An 18,618-nucleotide genomic window follows, 5' to 3' on the forward strand; every position below is an offset into this window, starting at 1 on the left:
TGCGCCCTCACTCAGCCCTTCCAGTGGATCCGGTGCTCACTTTATTCACTTTCTGTAGCGATTCCCCAATTATTTATTGATCATTGTGTTTAAAAACATCTCTCTGCCGGAAAGCGATGCCCAGGTCAATGAATCACTTTTCACCCTTTGGAGCAACAAAGCTGAAAATTTGACCCCAGATCCTCTCAAACTGCTGCTTTGGCTCCAGGTCCGATCAGTAATTTCTCTGCTTCTTTTCTCTCTCTTACAGTTAACTTGGTGGCGATTGTGATCCTGTCCCGAGGAAAGTGCGGTCTCTCCAAATGTATCAGTCGCTACCTGGTGGGAATGGCGGCGGCCGATCTCCTGGTCGTTATCACGGATGTGATATTGAGGTTGATTCGTTGGATGTATTTCCTAGGTTCATTCCTGTCCATTACGCCATTGTGTAGACTCATTACTTTCCTGATTTTTGCAACCACCGAGGTTTCTGTCTGGTTCACAGTCGCTTTCACCTTTGATCGATTTGTGGCCATTTGTTGTGAGAAGCTGAAAACAAAATATTGCACCGAGAAAACGGCGGCTGTGGTTCTGGGAACAGTGAGTGTGCTGAGCTTTTTCGAGAGTCTCCCCTGGTACTTTGTATATGAACCTGCATTTATAATTGATAATGTTCCCTGGCTTTGTGTGAATAAACCGAGCTTCGATGCTTCCACCGCATGGGCCGCATATCACATGTTTCATCGCATTTTAACCCCGTGTGTCCCGTTCCTTCTGATTTTGCTGCTCAATGTTCTGACCATCAGACGTATTTTTGTGTCCAGTCGAATCCGCAGGGGACTCCGGGGCCGAAGCAATGGAGAGAATCACAAGAATCCAGAGATGGAGAACGGAAAGAAATCCATAATTTTACTCTTCAGCATATCGGGCAGTTTTATATTGTTATGGGTGACACTGGTTGTAATTGATGTCTATCGGCGAATCACAAACATTGATTCTTACCACACTACTGGTCCTGTTTTTATCACAAAACGCATAGCACAAATGCTGCAGCTCCTCAGTTCCTGCACAAACACGTGTATTTATGTCGTCACTCAGAATAAATTCAGAGAGGAGCTGAAGAACGGGGTGAAATACCCACTGAATCTAATTGTTAAATTAGTTAAATTGTAGAAAGAGCTGAAGGGTTTCAAGCACTAGAACTAAATCCCATTTCATATTCTGTCCCCTACACTTCCCACTGGATGGAAAGTACATGCTTTCCGAACAGCACCGAACCCGGAAACAATCTTTAACCTGATTCTGATCTATTTCATTGATAACTTTGGCATTAAAGAGATCGGCTCGACTTCGACACAATGACCGCCCTTGACCCACAGTAAATGGGCAAACCTGGCAATCACAGTCACTACTGTGGGCCTGATCAGAATGGGTGCGCTCTACATAAATGGAGAGGTGGAATGACAGAGATAGACAGACAGACAAACAGACAGACGACAGGGTGACGTTTTTGGACCACGAGACTCTGTGACACATGGCGAGGGGTAAACAGGGTTCTTGGGGGATCGCTGGGTTACTTTATGGGACCAGGAGACACAGATACACTTGGCGGCGGGGAGATAGGCTGTGAGATGGGTCCCTGGGTTACTTTATGGGACCAGTGATACTGACACACACGGAGGCATAGCGGAAGGGGAGACAGGCTGCGAGCGTGATCCCTTGGTTAAGTTATGGGACCAGTGACACTGAAACACAAACACACACACACACACACACACACATCAGTCAGGAGACACGTGTCCCTTGTATAGACAATGGCGTTGAATTGACCTGAGCTGTGCCACAAATGAATATGGGATTAAAATATCATATTCAAATCAGTTTGCTCGAAATCTTCACAATTTTGCTTCAAGATACCTTGTCAGAAGAAGATAGAATGAAATAGAGCGAGAGAGGGTGAGAGAGAGAGAGAGAGAGAGAGAATGAGACAGAGAGACAGAGAGAAGCAGAGATAGGATGAAAAGGAGGCAGGGCGCATGAGAGAGAAAGAGATTGAGATAGTGAGAGACAGAGAATGAAACAGAGAGAATCAAGCAGAAAGAGAGAATGAAACATACAGACAGAGAGAGCAAGATAGTGTGCGAGAGAGGGGTTTTTAGGGTAGATTAAAAGGGAGAATGTAAAATAAAGGGGTCGAATTTCTGTTTGTTTACACCAGTAATATCAGTTCATTCCGGGTGGAATCGGCCAAACCACGGCAAAAGAACGGGGGAATTTTGAACGTCCATGAGTTACGCCCAAAACCACTTCCGTTGTTATTTTCAGCCATGTTTTACGCTGGTTCAAGAATTAATTGTCCGGGATCAGGTTCTGCCCGCAGAACTGACCAGATCCCCAGACCGGCATTGCGAGATTCCACCGATTGCGCTGGGTCAGGAACCTCTTCAAATTGTGCTCATTTTCATTGGCACACAGGCATTAGTGGCCAAGTTTTAGAAGATTCTTCACATCAAAGAATATTTAACTTGCTAAAATATTGACCAGTTTACATCAATGAATCAAGTAAATGGTTCAATATAGTTATTTAAAATCATTATAAACCACGTTACTCACTGGTGGAGGACTGGAAATTCTTATTAAAAATGCTTATTTTGGTGATAAACCCCTTTTTTGTTGCATTAATAAAACTGCACCAGGTTACCACTCTTAAATACATCAAGGAATAGTTTTTAATGAGAAGAAAATAAATGAAATGATTACTTCATATTACGATGCCCGAATACGCTGGTTTATTGAAGACTATACGTTTCTGCATTTGCAATTGATTTTCATTTAACATTTGAAAGGGTCCCTGGTCTATGCTGATTCTCTGATAGTTTACTGTGTAAAAGCCCTGATCCCTGGTCTGTGCTGATTCTCTGATAGTTTACTGGGCAAAGGCCCTGATCCCAGGTCTGTGCTGATTCTCTGATAGTTTACTGGGTAAAAGCCCTGATCCCTGGTCTGTGCTGATTCTCTGATAGTTTACTGGGCAAAGGCCCTGATCCCAGGTCTATGCTGATTCTCTGATAGTTTACTGGGTAAAGGCCCTGATCCCAGGTCTGTGCTGATTCTCTGATAGTTTACTGGGCAAAGGCCCTGATCCCAGGTCTGTGCTGATTCTCTGATAGTTTACTGGGTAAAGGCCCTGATCCCAGGTCTGTGCTGATTCTCTGATAGTTTACTGGGTAAAGGCCCTGATCCCTGGTCTGTGCTGATTCTCTGATAGTTCACTGGGCAAAGGCCCTGATCCCTGGTCTGTGCTGATTCTCTGATAGTGAACTGGGCAAAGGCCCTAATCCCTGGTCTGTGCTTATTCTCTGATAGTTTACTGGGCAAAGGCCCTAATCCCTGGTCTATGCTGATTCTCTGATAGTTTACTGGGCAAAGGCCCGGGTCCCTGGTTCGTGCTGATTGACTTGATGGTTTATTGGGTAAATGCCCCTATCCGTGGTCTGTGCAGATTCTCTGATGATTTACTGGGTAAATGTGAACCAATGTGTCTGTCTTTTATATTATCAAATACTTGTGAATACTGATAGCAAGCAGAATAAAGTAGTCTTCTTCCAATTAAAAGAATGTCTCTCCTTCATTGAGAGCAGTTCAACACACACGGTACAATGAAAGGTGGATATGCGTTCTTTAATTCCAGCCTGACTCTGGATACAGTGCACTAGGAACAGATCCTTCAGCATTGTACCGAAACTAAAACTAACACCAAAAGGCGTTCACGTTTGGAGATCAAAACATTGTTACACTCAATACATTAGTACCCGAATGTTGCATAGAAACATAGAAAATAGGAGCAGGAGTGGGCCATTCGACCCTTTGCCCTGCTCCGCCTTTCAATACGATCATGGCTGATCTTCTATCTCAATATCCTATTCCCGCTTTCTCCCCATACCCCTTGATGCCTTTTGTGTCAAGAAATCTATGTATCCCCTTCTTAAATATAATCAGTGACTTTGCCTCTGCAGCCTTCTTTGGTGGAGAATTCCACTCTCTGAGTGAAGAAATTTCTCCTCATCTCAGTCATAAATGGCTTACCCCTTATTCTGAGACTGTGACCCCTGGTTCCAGACTCCCCAGCCAGGGGAAACATCCTGCTTGCACCTACCCTGTCGAGCCCTGCAACAATTTTGTAAGTTTCAATGAGATCACCTCTCATTCTTCTGAACTCTAGTGTATATAGGCCTAGTCGACCCAATATCTCCTATACGACAATCCCGCCTTCACAGGAATCAGTCTGGTTAACCTTCGTTGCATTCCGTCTATGGCAAGTATACCCTTTCTTAGGTACGGAGACCAAAGTTTTACACAAAACTCCATGTGCGGTCCCACCAAGGCCCTATATAATTGCAGTAAGACATCTTTACTTTTCTGCTCAAATGCTCTTGTAATAAAGGCCAACATACCATTTCCCTCCATAATTGCTTGCTGCACCCGCATGTTAGCTTTCAGTAACTCATGTGCAAGGACACCCAGGTCTCTTTGAACATCAACATTTCCCAACCTCTCACTATTTAAAAACATCCTGCATTTCTGTTTTCCGAACAAAGTGGGTAAATTCACATTTGTCCACATTCTATTCCATCTGCCATGTTCTTGCCCACTCACTTAGCCTGTCTACGTCCCCTTGAAGCCCCTTTGCATCCTCCTCCAAACTCACATTACCACCCAGTTTTGTGTCATCAGCAAACTTGGAAATATTACATTTGGTCCCCTCATCCAAATCATTGATATAGACAGTGAATAGCTGGAGCCCAAGCACCAATCCCTGCGGTCCACCACTAGTCACATTCTGCCAATCTGAGAAAGACCCATTTATTCCAACTCTCCGTTTTCTGTCTGTGAACATTTCTCAACCCATACCTGTATATTACCTCAAATTCCATGTGCTCTAACTTTGTTGACCAACATCCTGTGTGGGACCTTATCGAAAGCATTCTGAAAATCAAAATACACCTCATCCACTGGTTCCCCCTGATCTATGCTACTAGTTACATCCTCAAAGAACTCCAATAGGTTTGTCAAACATGATTTCCCTTTCCTAAATCCATGTCATAGAATCATAGAAAATTTACGGCACAGAAGGAGGCCATTGGGCCCATCGTGTCTGGGCCGGCTGAGAAAGGAGCTACCCAGCCTAATCCCACTTTCCCGCATTTGGTCCGTCGCCCTGCAGATCACGGATCTTCAGATGCACATCCAGGTATGTTTATAATGAGTTGAGGGTTTCTGCCTGCACCACCTTCTCAGGCAGTGAATTCCACAACCCCATCACCCTCTGGGTGAAAAAAATCCTCATTTTCGCTCTAATCCTTCTACCAATCACTTTAAATCTATGACCCCTGGTCATTGACCCCTCCACGAAGGGAAATAGGTCCTTCCTATCCACTCTATCTAGGCACTTCATAATCTTGTACACCTCAATCAAATCACCTCTCAGTCTCCTCTGTTCTGAGGAAAACAACCCCAGCCTATCCAACCTGTCATCATAGCTAAAATTTGCCAGTGCTGGCAACATCCCCGTAACTCTCCTCTGCACCCTCTCTCGTGCAATTACATCCTTCCTGTAATATGGTGACCAGGACTGTGCGTAGTACTGAAGCTGTGGCCGAACTAGTGTTATATACAGTTCCAGCACAATATCCATGCTTTTATACACTCTGCCTCGGCTAATAAAGGTAAGAATTCCGTATGCCTTCTTAACTACCTTAACTACCTGTCCTGCTACTTTCACGGATCTGTGGACATGCACTCCAAGGTCCCGCACTTCCTCCACACCTCTCAGTATTCTCACATTTATTGTATATTCCCTTGCCTTGTTTGCTCTCCCAAATGAATTATCTCACACTTCTCCGGATTGAACTCCATTTGCCAATTTTCTGCCCATCTGACCAGTCCATTGATATCTTCCTGCAGTCTAAAGCTTTCCACCTCACTATCAAGCACATGGCCTATCTTTGTGTCATCCGCAAATTTCCTATGTTTAAGCCTTACCACCATCGACAAGGCACAAGTCAGGAGTGCAATGGAATACTCTCCAATTGGCTGGATGAGTGCAGCTCCAACAACACTCAAGCAGCTCGACACCATCCAGGAAAATGCAGCCCGCTTGATTGGCATCCCATCCACCACCCGAAACATTCCACTCCCTTCACCAAAGACACACTGTGGCTGCAGTGTGTACCATCCAGACGATGCACTGCAACAACTCGCCAAGGCTTCTTCGACAGCACCTCCCAAACCCGCGACCTCTCCCACCTGGAAGGATAAGGTCAGCAGGCACATGGGAACAACACCACCTGCACGTTCCCCTCTAAGTCACACACCATCCCGACTTGGAAATATATCGCCGTTACTTCCCCGTCGCTGGGTCAAGATCCTGGAACTCCCTACCTAACAGCAATGTGGGAGAGCAATCACCACACGAAATGCAACGGTTCAAGAAGGCGGCTCACCACCACCTTCTCAAGGGCAATTAAAAATGGGCAATAAATGCTGGCCTCTCCAGCGGCACCCACATCCCATGAACGATTTTTTAAAAAGTCCAACCCGTTAATGTTTACCACAAAAAGAAAAGGATCGAGTGTCGAGCCCTGCGGCACCCCACAGGAAACAGCCGTCTCGTCAAAAAACACCCATCGACAATTACTCTTTGCTTCCTGCCACTGAGCCAATTCTGGATCCAATTTGCCACATTCCCTTGAATCCCAGGGCCTTTACTTTTTGACCAATCTGTCAAAAGCCTTGCTAAAATCCATGTAGACTACATCAATTGCATTACCCTCATCAATCCTCCTTGTCACCTCCTCTAATAATTCAATTAAGTTAGTCAGACACGACCTCCCCTGAACCGACTGTCCCCGTGCTTAACCCCGTGCTGACTGTCCTTGAGTAGTCCGCGCCTTTCCAAGTGACAGTTTACCCTGTCCCTCAGATTGATTCCAATAATTTGCTCACCACCGAGGTTAGGCTGACTGGCCTGTAATTACTCGGTCTATCCTTCGCTCCCTTTTTAAACAATTGTACAACGTTAACAGTCCTCCAATCCTCCGGCGCTACGCTTGTATCCAGGAACATTTGGAAAATGATTGTTAAAGCCTCATGAATCTGAAGCCCTCCCCCTTGCACCACCTTTGCAGCCATGCATTCATCTGCTCTATCCTCCTTTTTCTATTCTCGCTTGCGCGTGGCACTGGAAGAAATCCAGAGATTACTACCTTTGAGTTCCTCTGTCAAATCCTATTATTATTTTCTAAGTGTCCTGTTATCATATTCTTTATAATAGATTCTAGCATTTTCCATACTACTGTTGTCAGGCGAACAGTTCTGTTGTTCCCTGTATTCTCTCTCCCTCCTTTCTTAAATAGTAGGGTTACATTTACTACCCTCCAATCTGCAGGAACCGTTCCAGAATATATAGAATTTTGGAAGATGACAACCAATGCATCCATTATCTCTGCAGCCTCCTCTTTCAAAGCCCTGGGATTTAAATCATTCGGTCCTTGGTATTTATTGACTTTCAGTCCCATTAATTTCTCCAGTACATTTTTTTACCAATTCTAATTTCTTTCAGTTCCTCATTCTCGTCAGACCCATGTTTCGCTAATATTTCTGGGAGGTCTTTCTGTGTCTTCTTCCGTGAAGTCAGTCACAAAGTACTTGTTTAATTTCTCTGCCATTTCCTTATTCTCCATTGTAAATTGTCCCGTCTCTGTCTTTGAGGGACTCACATTTGCCTTCACCGGCCTTTTCCTTTTTGCATACTTCTAGAAGCTTTTTCAGTCCGTTTTTATGTTTATCGCAAGTTTACTCTCATATTCTATTTTCCCTTTCTTTATCAATTTCTTGGTCCGCCTTTGCTGAATTCGAAAATGCTGCCAATCCTCAGACTTACCTCTTTTTCTGGCAAATTTACATGCCTCTTCCTTTGATTCAATGCTATCTTTAATTTCTCTTGCTAGCCACGTTTGGACCACTTTTCCTGTTGGGTTTTTGTGCCTTAAAGGAATGTATATTTGCTGCAAATTATGTTTTAATTCTTCAACGCCAGACATTGCATGTCTCCCGTCATAACATTTAATGCAGTTCCCCAATCAACCACTGCCAACTTGCGCCTCATACCTTCGTAGTTTCCTTTGTTAAATTTAAGACCCTAGTTTCGGATTGAACTACATCACTTTCAAACTTAAATACCTACATTATATGTACAGAAACCCAGACAGCACCTGCACAGGCCCAGGCAACTCCGACACTGACGCAGGGAACCCCTACACAGAACCAGACAGCTCTTACACAGGCCGAGTGAGCTCCAACACCTACCCAGACAGCTTCGACACAGACTCAGACAGCTCGTACACAGGAACGTTGAGCTCCTACACAGACACAGGCAGCTCCTACGGAGACTTCTCAACAGATCTAGACGGATCCAACACAGAAACAGACATCTCCTATACAGAGCTGGACAGCTCGTACATAGAACCAGACAGCTCCTACACAGATCCATGACGCTCTTATGCAGTCCCAGACCCTCTTAAACATTCCCAGGCAGCTCTTACACAGACCCAGACTTTCCTACACACACCCAGTCAGTTCCTGCTCAGATCCAGACAGCACCAAAACCACCCAAGGAGCACCTACACTGGCGCAGACAGCTCCTCCATAGATCGAGACAGCTCATACACAGTTCGAAACAACTTATGCCTAGATCAAGATAATAGCTTGACAGACCCAGACAGCACCTACACATGACCAGACAGCTCCCATACAGTCCCAGGTAGCTGTGACACAAACACGGACTGTTCCCGCACAGACAGAGAGAATTCCTACACTTAACCTGACAGCTCCTATACAAACCCAGCTAGCTCCTACACAGAACAAGGCAGCTCCTACACAGACCCAGGCAGCTCCTACACAGACCCAGACACTACCTACGCAGACCCAGACAGCACCTACAAAGAACCAGACTTCTCTTATACAGAGCCAGATAATTCCTGCACTAACGAAAAAAGTTCCCACACAGACCCGGACAGCTCATACACAGACCGATGAGCGGTTAAACTTCCCCTGACAGCTCCTCGCCAGATCCAGTCAACCCCCTCACAGACCCATTCAGCACCTACGCAGAGCCAGACAACATCTTCACAGACTTATTGGACACCCAAACAGACCCAGACAGCTCCTGCACAGACCTGTGGAACACCCACACAGATGCAGACAGGTCGTAACGAGACCGACACAGACCCTACAAAGGTTCAGGGAACACCTACAAAGACCCAGACTGCTCCTTCCCAGACACAGTCAGCAACCACACGGAACGGAACAGCTCTTATACAGATCCAGACAGTTCCTCCACAGACGCACACAGCGCCAACCCAGTCAGACAAATACCACGTACACCCGAACAGCTGCTACACAGATCCAGTGAACTCCGACACAGACCCAGGCAGGGCCCACACAGACCGATGGAGCTCTTACAAAGATCCAGACAGCTCCTACACAGACCCAGACAGCTCCTACAGAGAACCAGACAGTTCCTACAGAGACCCAGAAAATTCCTACACAGACCCAGATAGATCCTACACAGATCCAGACAGTTCCAACACAGATCTAGACAGTTGCTACACTGACAGACGCTACTCCTGCACAGAACCAGACAGAAACTACATGGACCCAGACAGCTCATTCTCAGACTCAGACAGCTCCTATACAGACCCAGAGAGCTCAAACACATACGCAGAAATTTCCTGTAGTCTCAGACAGTTCCTGCACAGAACCAAACAGCTCGTAAATACTTCCAAGAAGCTCTTACACAGTGCCAGACAATTCCTCTACAATCTCAGACATCTCCCGCATAATCACAGACTCTTCCCACACCGAACCGGAGATCTCCTCTGGAGAACCAGACAGCTCGTACACAGACCCATACAGCACCTACACAGACCCAGTGAGCTACTACACTCACCCAGACAGCTCAGCAACCAACCAAGTCAGCTCGTACACACCCCATAGAGCTCCGACACAGATCCAGTCAGCTCGGACTCAGACCCAGGGAGCTGCCACTCACACACAAGCAAGTTCCTACACAGACCCAGACAGTTCCTTCACAGAACCAGATGGCGCACAAACAGAGCCAGGCAGCTCTTAAACAGAGTCAGTCCCCTTCTACACAGAGACAGACAGCTGGTACCCAGATGCAGAAAGCTCCTTCACAGACCCTGGCTGACGCTACACAAACACAGACAGCTCCTCCACAGATCCAATACCGTCCCAGAAAGATCCTACACAGAGCTTAACAGCTCCTACACATACCCAGTCAGTTCCTGCACGGACACCGACCTCTCCTACACAGACGCAGGCAGCACCTACACAGAAACAGACCGTTCCTACAATGAAACAGACCGTTCCTGCACAAAACCAGAGAGTTCCCACACAGAAACAGACTGTTCCGACATAGAAACAGACCGTTCCTACACAGAAACAGACAATTCCTACTCAGAAACAGACAGCTCCCACACAGAAACAGACAATTCCTACTCAGAAACAGACAGCTCCGACACAGAAACAGACAGTCCCTACGCAGACCTAGACAGCTCCCACACAAGCCGAGATAGCTCATTCACAGAACCAGACAGGAACTAACAAAACCCAGAGGTCACGTGCACAGACCCAGGCTGCTCCAGCCAAGATGCAGTAATCTCCGACACAGACTGATTGAGCATCTGCACAGACACAGGCAGCTCCTACGCAGATTCAGGAAGCTCCTGCACAGGCCCCAGACAGCTCTTACATGGACCCAGACAGCTCTTACATGGAACCACACAGGTCATGCGCCGACTCAGATAGCTCCCCTACAGACGCAGACAGCTCATGAACAGACTCAGACAGCTCCTATACAGACCCAGACATCTCCAACACTGACCCAGGCAATTCCTACACCGACCCAGGCAACTCCTGCACAGAACCAGACAGAACCTACATGGAACCAGACAGCGCATTCACAGACCCAGATAACTCCTACACAGACCCAGACAGTTCCAACACATACCCAGAAAGGTAATGTACAGTCTCAGACAGTTCCTGCACAGACCCAGACAGCTCGTAAATTCGTACATACTTCCAAGGAGTTCTTAAACAGTGCCAGTCAGCTCCTCCATTGTCCCCGACATCTCCCGCAAAGGCACAGACTGGTCCCACACAGACCCATAGATCTCCTATATAGAATCAGACAACTCGTACACAGGCCCGTACAGCACCTACACAGACCTAGTGAGCTGTTACACTCACCCAGACAGCTCCTCTGCCGACCAAGTCAGCTCGTACTGATATCCAGGGAGCTGCCACTCACACACAAACAATTTGCTACAGAGACCCATACAGCTCCTTCACAGAACCAGATGGCTCATAAACAGAGCCAGGCCCCTCCTACACAGAGACAGACAGCTGTTATCCCGACCCAGAAAGCTCCTTCACAGACCCTGGCTGACGCTACCCAGGCATTGACAGCTCCTCCACAGACCCAGACAGCTCCAAAACAGTCCCGGAAAGTACCTACACAGAAGCCTAAAGCTCCTACACAGGCCCAGTCAGTTCCTGCACAGACCCAGGCATCATCTGTACAGACCCAGGGAGCACCTGCAAAGACACAGGCAGCACCTGCACAGAACGAGGCAGCATCTGCACAGATCCAGGCAGCACCTGAACAGGCCCAGGCATCACCTGCAAAGACCCAGGCATCACATGCACAGTCCCAGGCAGCACCTGCACAGACCCAGGCAGCACCTGAACAGGCCCAGGCATCACCTGCAAAGACCCAGGCAGCACCTGAACAGGCCCAGGCATCACCTGCAAAGACCCAGGCATCACCTGCACAGTCCCAGGCAGCACCTGCAAAGACCCAGGCAGCACCTGCACAGACCCAGGCAGCATCTGCACAGACCCAGGCAGCACCTGCAGACACAGGCAGCACCTACACAGACCCAGGCAGCACTTACAAAGAAACAAACATCTCTTATACAGAACCAGATAATTCCTGCACTAACGCAAAAAGTTCCCACACTGACACAGACAGATCATACACAGACCATTGAGCAGTTAAACATCCCCAGAGCTCCTCGCCGGACCCAGTCAACTCCCTCACAGACCCATTCAGCAACTACACAGAACGAGGCAAAACCTACACAGACCTATGGAACACCCACACCGATCCAGACGGCTCGTAACGAGACCAACACAGATCCTACACAGGTTCAGGGAACAAATACAAAGATCAAAACTGCTCCTACCCAGACACAGACAGCAACTACACAGAATGGAACAGCTCATGTAAAGATCCAGACAGTTCCTCCACAGACGCACACAGCGCCAACCCAGTCAGACAGATATTACGTAGACCCGAACAGGTGCGACACAGACCCAGTGAACTCCTACACAGACCCAGGCAGGTCACACGCAGACCAATGGAGCTCTTACGAAGTCCCAGACACTTCCGACACAGGCCCAGACAGTTCCTACATAGAACCAGACAGCTCCAACACAGACCCAGACAGCTCCTACACGGACCCAGACAGCACCTGCACGGATCCAGGCAGCACCTGCACATGCACAGACCGCATTTTCACATACCCAAATATTTCCAACAGACCCAAATAATTGATGCACTGATGCAGAAAGCTCCAACACAGACACAGACAGCTCGTATACCGATCAATGAGCGTTTAAACAGGCCCAGACTGCTCCACGCCAAACCCAGACTGTACCTACACTGACCCAGACATCACCTACACAGAACTATGGAACACCCACTCCGATCCAGACAGCTCCTGCACAGGACTATGGAATTCCAACACAGACCCAGACAGCTCCTACACTGACCCAGACATCACCTACACAGAACTATGGAACACCAACTCCGATCCAGACAGCTCCTGCACAGGACTATGGAATTCCAACACAGACACAGACAGCTCCTAACGAGAACAACACAGATCCTAAACAGGTTCAGGGAGAACCTACAATGTCCCATACAGCTGCTACCCAGACACAGACAGTAACTACACAGACCCAGACAGCTCATATACAGATCCAGACAGTTCCTGCACAGAGGCAGGCAACACCAACCCAGGCATATATATCATACGCAGGCCCGAAAAGCCGCTACACAGAAACGGGGAACTGCTACACAGACCCAGGCAGGGTCCACACAGACCGATGGAACTCCTACGCAGACACAGACAGCTACACACAGAACCAGACAGTTCATACACAGACTTAGACAGCTTCCACATAGAACCAGATAGTTCCTACACATATGCAGACAGCTCCAATCCAGACTCACACAAATCCTGCAAAGTATCAGACAGCCTCAATGATGGCGGAGTCCAGCACGTGAGTGCAAAGGTCAAGGCTGAAGCGTTTGCAACCATCTTCAGCCAGAAGGGCCGAGTAGATGATCCATCTCGGATACCTCCCAGTATCCCTAACATCACAGAAGCCAGTCTTCAGCCAATTCGATTCACTTCACGTGATATCAAGAAATGGCTGAGTACACTGAATACAGCAAAGGAAATGGGCCCCGACAACATCCCGGCTCTAGTGCTGAAGTCTTGTGCTCCAGAACTAGCTGCGCCTCTGGCCAAAGTGTTCCAGTACAGCTACAACACTTGCATCTACCCGACAATGTGGAAAATTGCCCAGGTATGTCCTGTCCTTGGGGGGAAGGGAGCTTATATGGAGCTGAAGCTTTGCTTTGCATTCCGGTGAATCGCACACAAAGTTAGAGTTTGGCTGGCGGGCGGGAGAGATTAAACGGTGACGAGCCCGTCCCGGCCGATTCCAGGTGAAACCGCAATGCTGATCTATCCAGCTTGCTCTCGCGGCCGGTTGCAAAGCCTATTGAGCAGTTGGCAATTCAGCTGTGTAGTTTGGTAGCAAAATCCTCACTTATGTTGGCCAGAGGCTGCAGAAACACATTGATGTTAATCCGAAGTGCTAACAAAGACACTGACCTTTTGAACTGAGGTGACCTGGAGTTCAGTTACTGGTCTGAACTGGCCAGAACCGGTTTGAATTCGTTCCGCTTCTTACAGGGACAAAGGAACTGTGATGAAACACCAGTCCTTATTTCGAAAAGGAGTATGAGGTGATGCTACCTCGGCCCTTGGAACAGAGCCAATCAGGGGATGACATCGATCACTCCAGCAACTTTGAGCCAAGCAGAGAAGAAAGCATCATTCGAAAAGACAGACTTGGGAATAAAACTGAAGAATTGCTGGCTTGGTCCCAGTGTGTGTTTTTGAGGGAGATTCCGGAGACTGACCCTCGTGGAAGTGGGAATCCTACGTCAGGGACGTAGAGTCTACGTCAGGGACGTAGAGACGACGTCGGGAGTGAGAGAGAGAATTGCCTGGCCAGCAGTCCCTCTCCTTTCCGGTAACATAATATCCTTTCTATTCTGTGACCACTCGGGGAGTGTTCGTCAGAAAAACCGAGTGGGTGTGCATTTAAATCCGAATACTCAGTGAGTGTTAGTCAGCTAGTGGGTGTACGTTTAAATCCTAATTTGAGTACAAAACTGTATAACCTGCTGTAAACTGCATGCCGATATCTAACTAGATGTATAAGCGGTATGTATATGATCTAATAACGTTAATAAATCGAATTGAGAATTAAGAGAGAATTGACTCTTCCTTTGTGTACTGAGCCAAAACCGTTAACCGGTGATTTCCGGTCAACATTTTTGGCGTCCCTGGGTGGGCTCGAGGATAAATCTCTCCGTTGCGTCAGTGGGAGCCTCGAGGCGAACCGAATTTGGCAAAGTAAACAGAGAATAGGAGTTTGGGTTAATTCATAGTTAATAACGTAAGATGACGAATAAAGGGCAATCACCAAGCCCTGGGGAATTGGACTGTTTTGATTGGAAGCGACTCCTTCAAAAATATGTAATAGGGAAGTTGCCGCAATACGGGGAGTATGCGGGTCACATTGGAGACAAGGGAACGCCTGTTGGGGAGGTCCTTTGGAAAATTGCGCAATCAAAGATGTCAGATAGGAAATTTAAGAAGATACAAAAGTCCGTAGCGATCGGATGTTTACTTGAGGAATGGATAGAATGCCGACAGCAGGCTAGGAGAGAGAAAGAAGAGACTCAGAAAATCAAAGACGAATTAGGGGAAGAGAATTAAAAACTCCGTGAGGAGATAGCTCGCCTTAGTGAGAAGGTAACTGATCTACAGGGACAGAGAAGTGCAGATTTGATGCACATGAACCAATATCAGTTACAGTGCGAACAATTGACTAATGAAAAGAGGAAGAGAGAGGGAGAAGCCCAAGCAGCTAAAGCTGAGGTGGAGAGATGGAAACAACAATGTGGTGATTTAAAAACTGCTATGAATGTGATTCACAGAGCAGCTCAGGAGAAGAGGAGTCGTACTGGCGATCACACAACGTGTCAGAAAGTGATAGGGAGGCTGCAAGATCAGCTAGCTACACAGAGGGGCATATTGAGTGCTTTTGCACCCGGGAGAGGTGAAGAAAGTGGTTTAGGGGATGCAGATTGGGATGATTTAGCAGACAAAGCGGATGGATACAGCAGCTGTGATAGGGAACCTCAACTAGGGGACCCACCGCCAGGATATGCTCCAGAGCAGAAAAAAACGACTGCCCCAATGGCCCCCCTTGTAACCACTAGAGCACAGATGGGGCAAGATGGCCAGGATATGACATATTCCACCCCAATTGGGGTGCAGGAACTGAGGGTTATTGCGAAAGATATTGGAACGTGTGCGCCTGGGGTTGATCCTCGGGAGTTGTTCCGAGCGGTCAGGCAACAGAGAGCGACACACGGGTGATATGGTGCTGAGGAAAGGAAATTAATCCTAATGTGCCTACACCCACATATACACTCCGCCCTACCGGAGGAACAAAAACTTGGTAGAGGCACAAATGAAGCCTTAAAGGACCAGGTATTATCTGTCATGGGCGATAACAGAGGGGATCCAGTGGAGGCGCTGATGAGATGCGATCAAAGGAAAGGTGAACACCCCACTGTATTTTCCGCCCGCATTTGGGCGGTGTTTCAGGGGGTCTATGGTACAGACTTAGACAGGGATAATTTACAGCGGGAGGTTAGGAACCGATGGCTGAGAACATCAGTGTCGCATGGCACTGAGGAGTCGAGGAAGGCACCAGATCAGTTTGACCCCGCTGATGACACACATACGGAACCCTGGATAATTAGGATGAACAGTTAGAGAAATGGGTCGGAGAAGAAACACCTCTATGCCACGTCAGAAGTTTAACCTTAGCTAATAGGGTGTTCGGTACGTGTCCTGAGGATAAAGGGAAATATTACGTTGGGGCGGTGTTTCATATTCCCCGGCATGGAGGCAATTTGACCTATCCGTTAAAAATAGTTCATAACGTGGGCAAGTATCATAAGGTTACTTGGATATCTTTGAGCAATCCACCATCTCATGCCATTGTAATGGACGGTGCTGAGAAAGGGGTAGATTTGTCAAAGTGTCACCAAGGAGGGAATCACTGGGCCTGTCCAGAAGAGATAACGAGACAGAGACTTACTAATTGTGGGTTCAGTACTTATGAAAATTGTCAATTGTCCATTTTGCCAGTTAACAACCAGTCCTTTTTACAATACGCCCTTGTGGGACAAACTTATTACATAGCCACAGCGGCTATGAGCTATAACAAAGGATGGAAACAGTGCCCTCTGGAAGGACACAATGTGGCCATTAACAATGTGACCTCAGACCTGGTTGTCGGTGGACAAGTTCTGCCTAAGCCAATAATGAGGATGGTAATAAACGAAAACCTCACAGTCCAACGTACCGATATAGATCAAGATCTGCGGAAATATGTTCCTACCGAACTACCACCCATTCCGCACCTGACTGCAGATTGGATGCAAATAGCGGAGGAAGCCAATGAGATAATTCATCAATGGACTAAACACACTAAAATAATTAAAACGCATGCTGATAAAGCAGATGAACTGTTACGGGACCCCGGGTTCTGGAATACGTTTTGGAATTGGGGATCTAATGTTCAAATACATCCATGGGTCAGGATTTTATCACATGCTGCTGTAATTGTGATTTTATGTGCATTAATACTTGTCATATTCAATGTATATCAGCTTAGAAGGTGGAAAAATGAAATTTTGCAACAATTGAGTGTTAGTGCTATAATGAAACAGAAGAAGCGATTATCCACATAAGGACAGTGTCTGAAGTATATTTTATATGTTTCTGTTTGTATTTTTTCTATAACCATTTATATATATTTTTTCTATAATCATATGAAATAGCGGATGTAACATGACCATTGGGGGACAATGACGGCCTCAGGAGTGGTACACAGAAAGGGAGAATAATGATCCTAAGATTATTATCTTTGGATCATAAGGGGGGAGATGTTGGCCATAGGCTGCAGAAACCTATTGAGGTTAATTCGAAGTGCTAACAAAGACAATGACATTTTGAACTGAGGCACTGACCTTTTGAACTGAGGTGACCTGGAGTTCAGTCCCTGGTCTGAACTGTCCAGAACCGGTTTGAATTCGTTCCAATTCTTCGAGAGACAAAGGAACGGTGATGCTGCCTAGGCCCTTGGAACAGAGCAAATCAGGGGATGACATCGATCACTCCAGCAACTTTGAGCCAACCGGAGAAGACAGCATCATTCGAAAAGACAGACTTGGGGAATAAAACTGAAGAATTGCTGGTTTGGTCCCAGTGTGTGTGTCTTTGTTTGTTTGTGAGCAAGAGAGAGTGTGTGTTTGTGTGTGTGTGTTTTTGTTGGTGTGTGTTTGTGTCTTTGTTTGTGAGGGAGACTCTGGAGACCAACCCTTGTGGAATTGGGAACCTTACGTCAGGGACGTAAAGACTGCATCAGGGACGTGGAGACGACGTCGGGAGTCAGAGGGAGAATTGCCTGGCCAGCAGTGTCTCTCCTTTCCGGGTAATACAATACCCTTTCTATTCTGTGACACTCAGGGAGTGTTGTCACAAAAACTTAGTGGTTGTGCGTTTAAAGCCTAACACTCGGGGAGTATTAATAGAGAAACTTAGTGGGTGTGCGTTGAAATCCTAGTTTGAGTATAAACCTGTATAACCTGCTGGAAACTACATGCCTATATCTAACTAGACGTATAAGTGGTATGTACATGATCTAATAACGTTAATAAAGCAAATTGAGAATTAAGAGAGAATTGACTCCACCTCTGTGCATGAAGCCAAAACCGTTAACCGGTGACTTCCGGTCAACATCAGTGACGTGTGTCTAGCTGGTACCCTGCTAAAACTGAGCTCAGTCCCCATTAATGAATCTCTTCATAAATGTTTTTGTTCTTTATATATTTAAGTTCACTGCAAAATGCGGCAAAGGGAATAATTCGAACCAGATAACTTCACAAGTTTTATTTTTTTATATATTCATTATCAGGGTGTGGGCGTCGCTGACAAGGTCAGAATCTGTTGCCCCTCCCTAGTTGCCCTTGAGAAAATGCTGGTGAGCCTTCTTCTTGAACGGCTGCAGTCCTTGTATCCCACTAAGCTGTTAGGGAGGGAGGGCCGAAGT

The 18,618-nt window shown here is 46.9% G+C and overlaps 1 pseudogene; it reads left to right on the forward strand.

Annotated features, from left to right (window-relative positions):
* The window catches only part of LOC137312510 (zinc finger protein 160-like), a 437,990-nt pseudogene that overhangs the window by 93,891 nt on the left and 325,481 nt on the right, over positions 1-18,618 (forward strand).

The sequence above is a fragment of the Heptranchias perlo genome, unplaced genomic scaffold (genome assembly GCF_035084215.1).
Source record: "Heptranchias perlo isolate sHepPer1 unplaced genomic scaffold, sHepPer1.hap1 HAP1_SCAFFOLD_43, whole genome shotgun sequence".
Lineage (NCBI taxonomy): Eukaryota > Metazoa > Chordata > Chondrichthyes > Hexanchiformes > Hexanchidae > Heptranchias > Heptranchias perlo.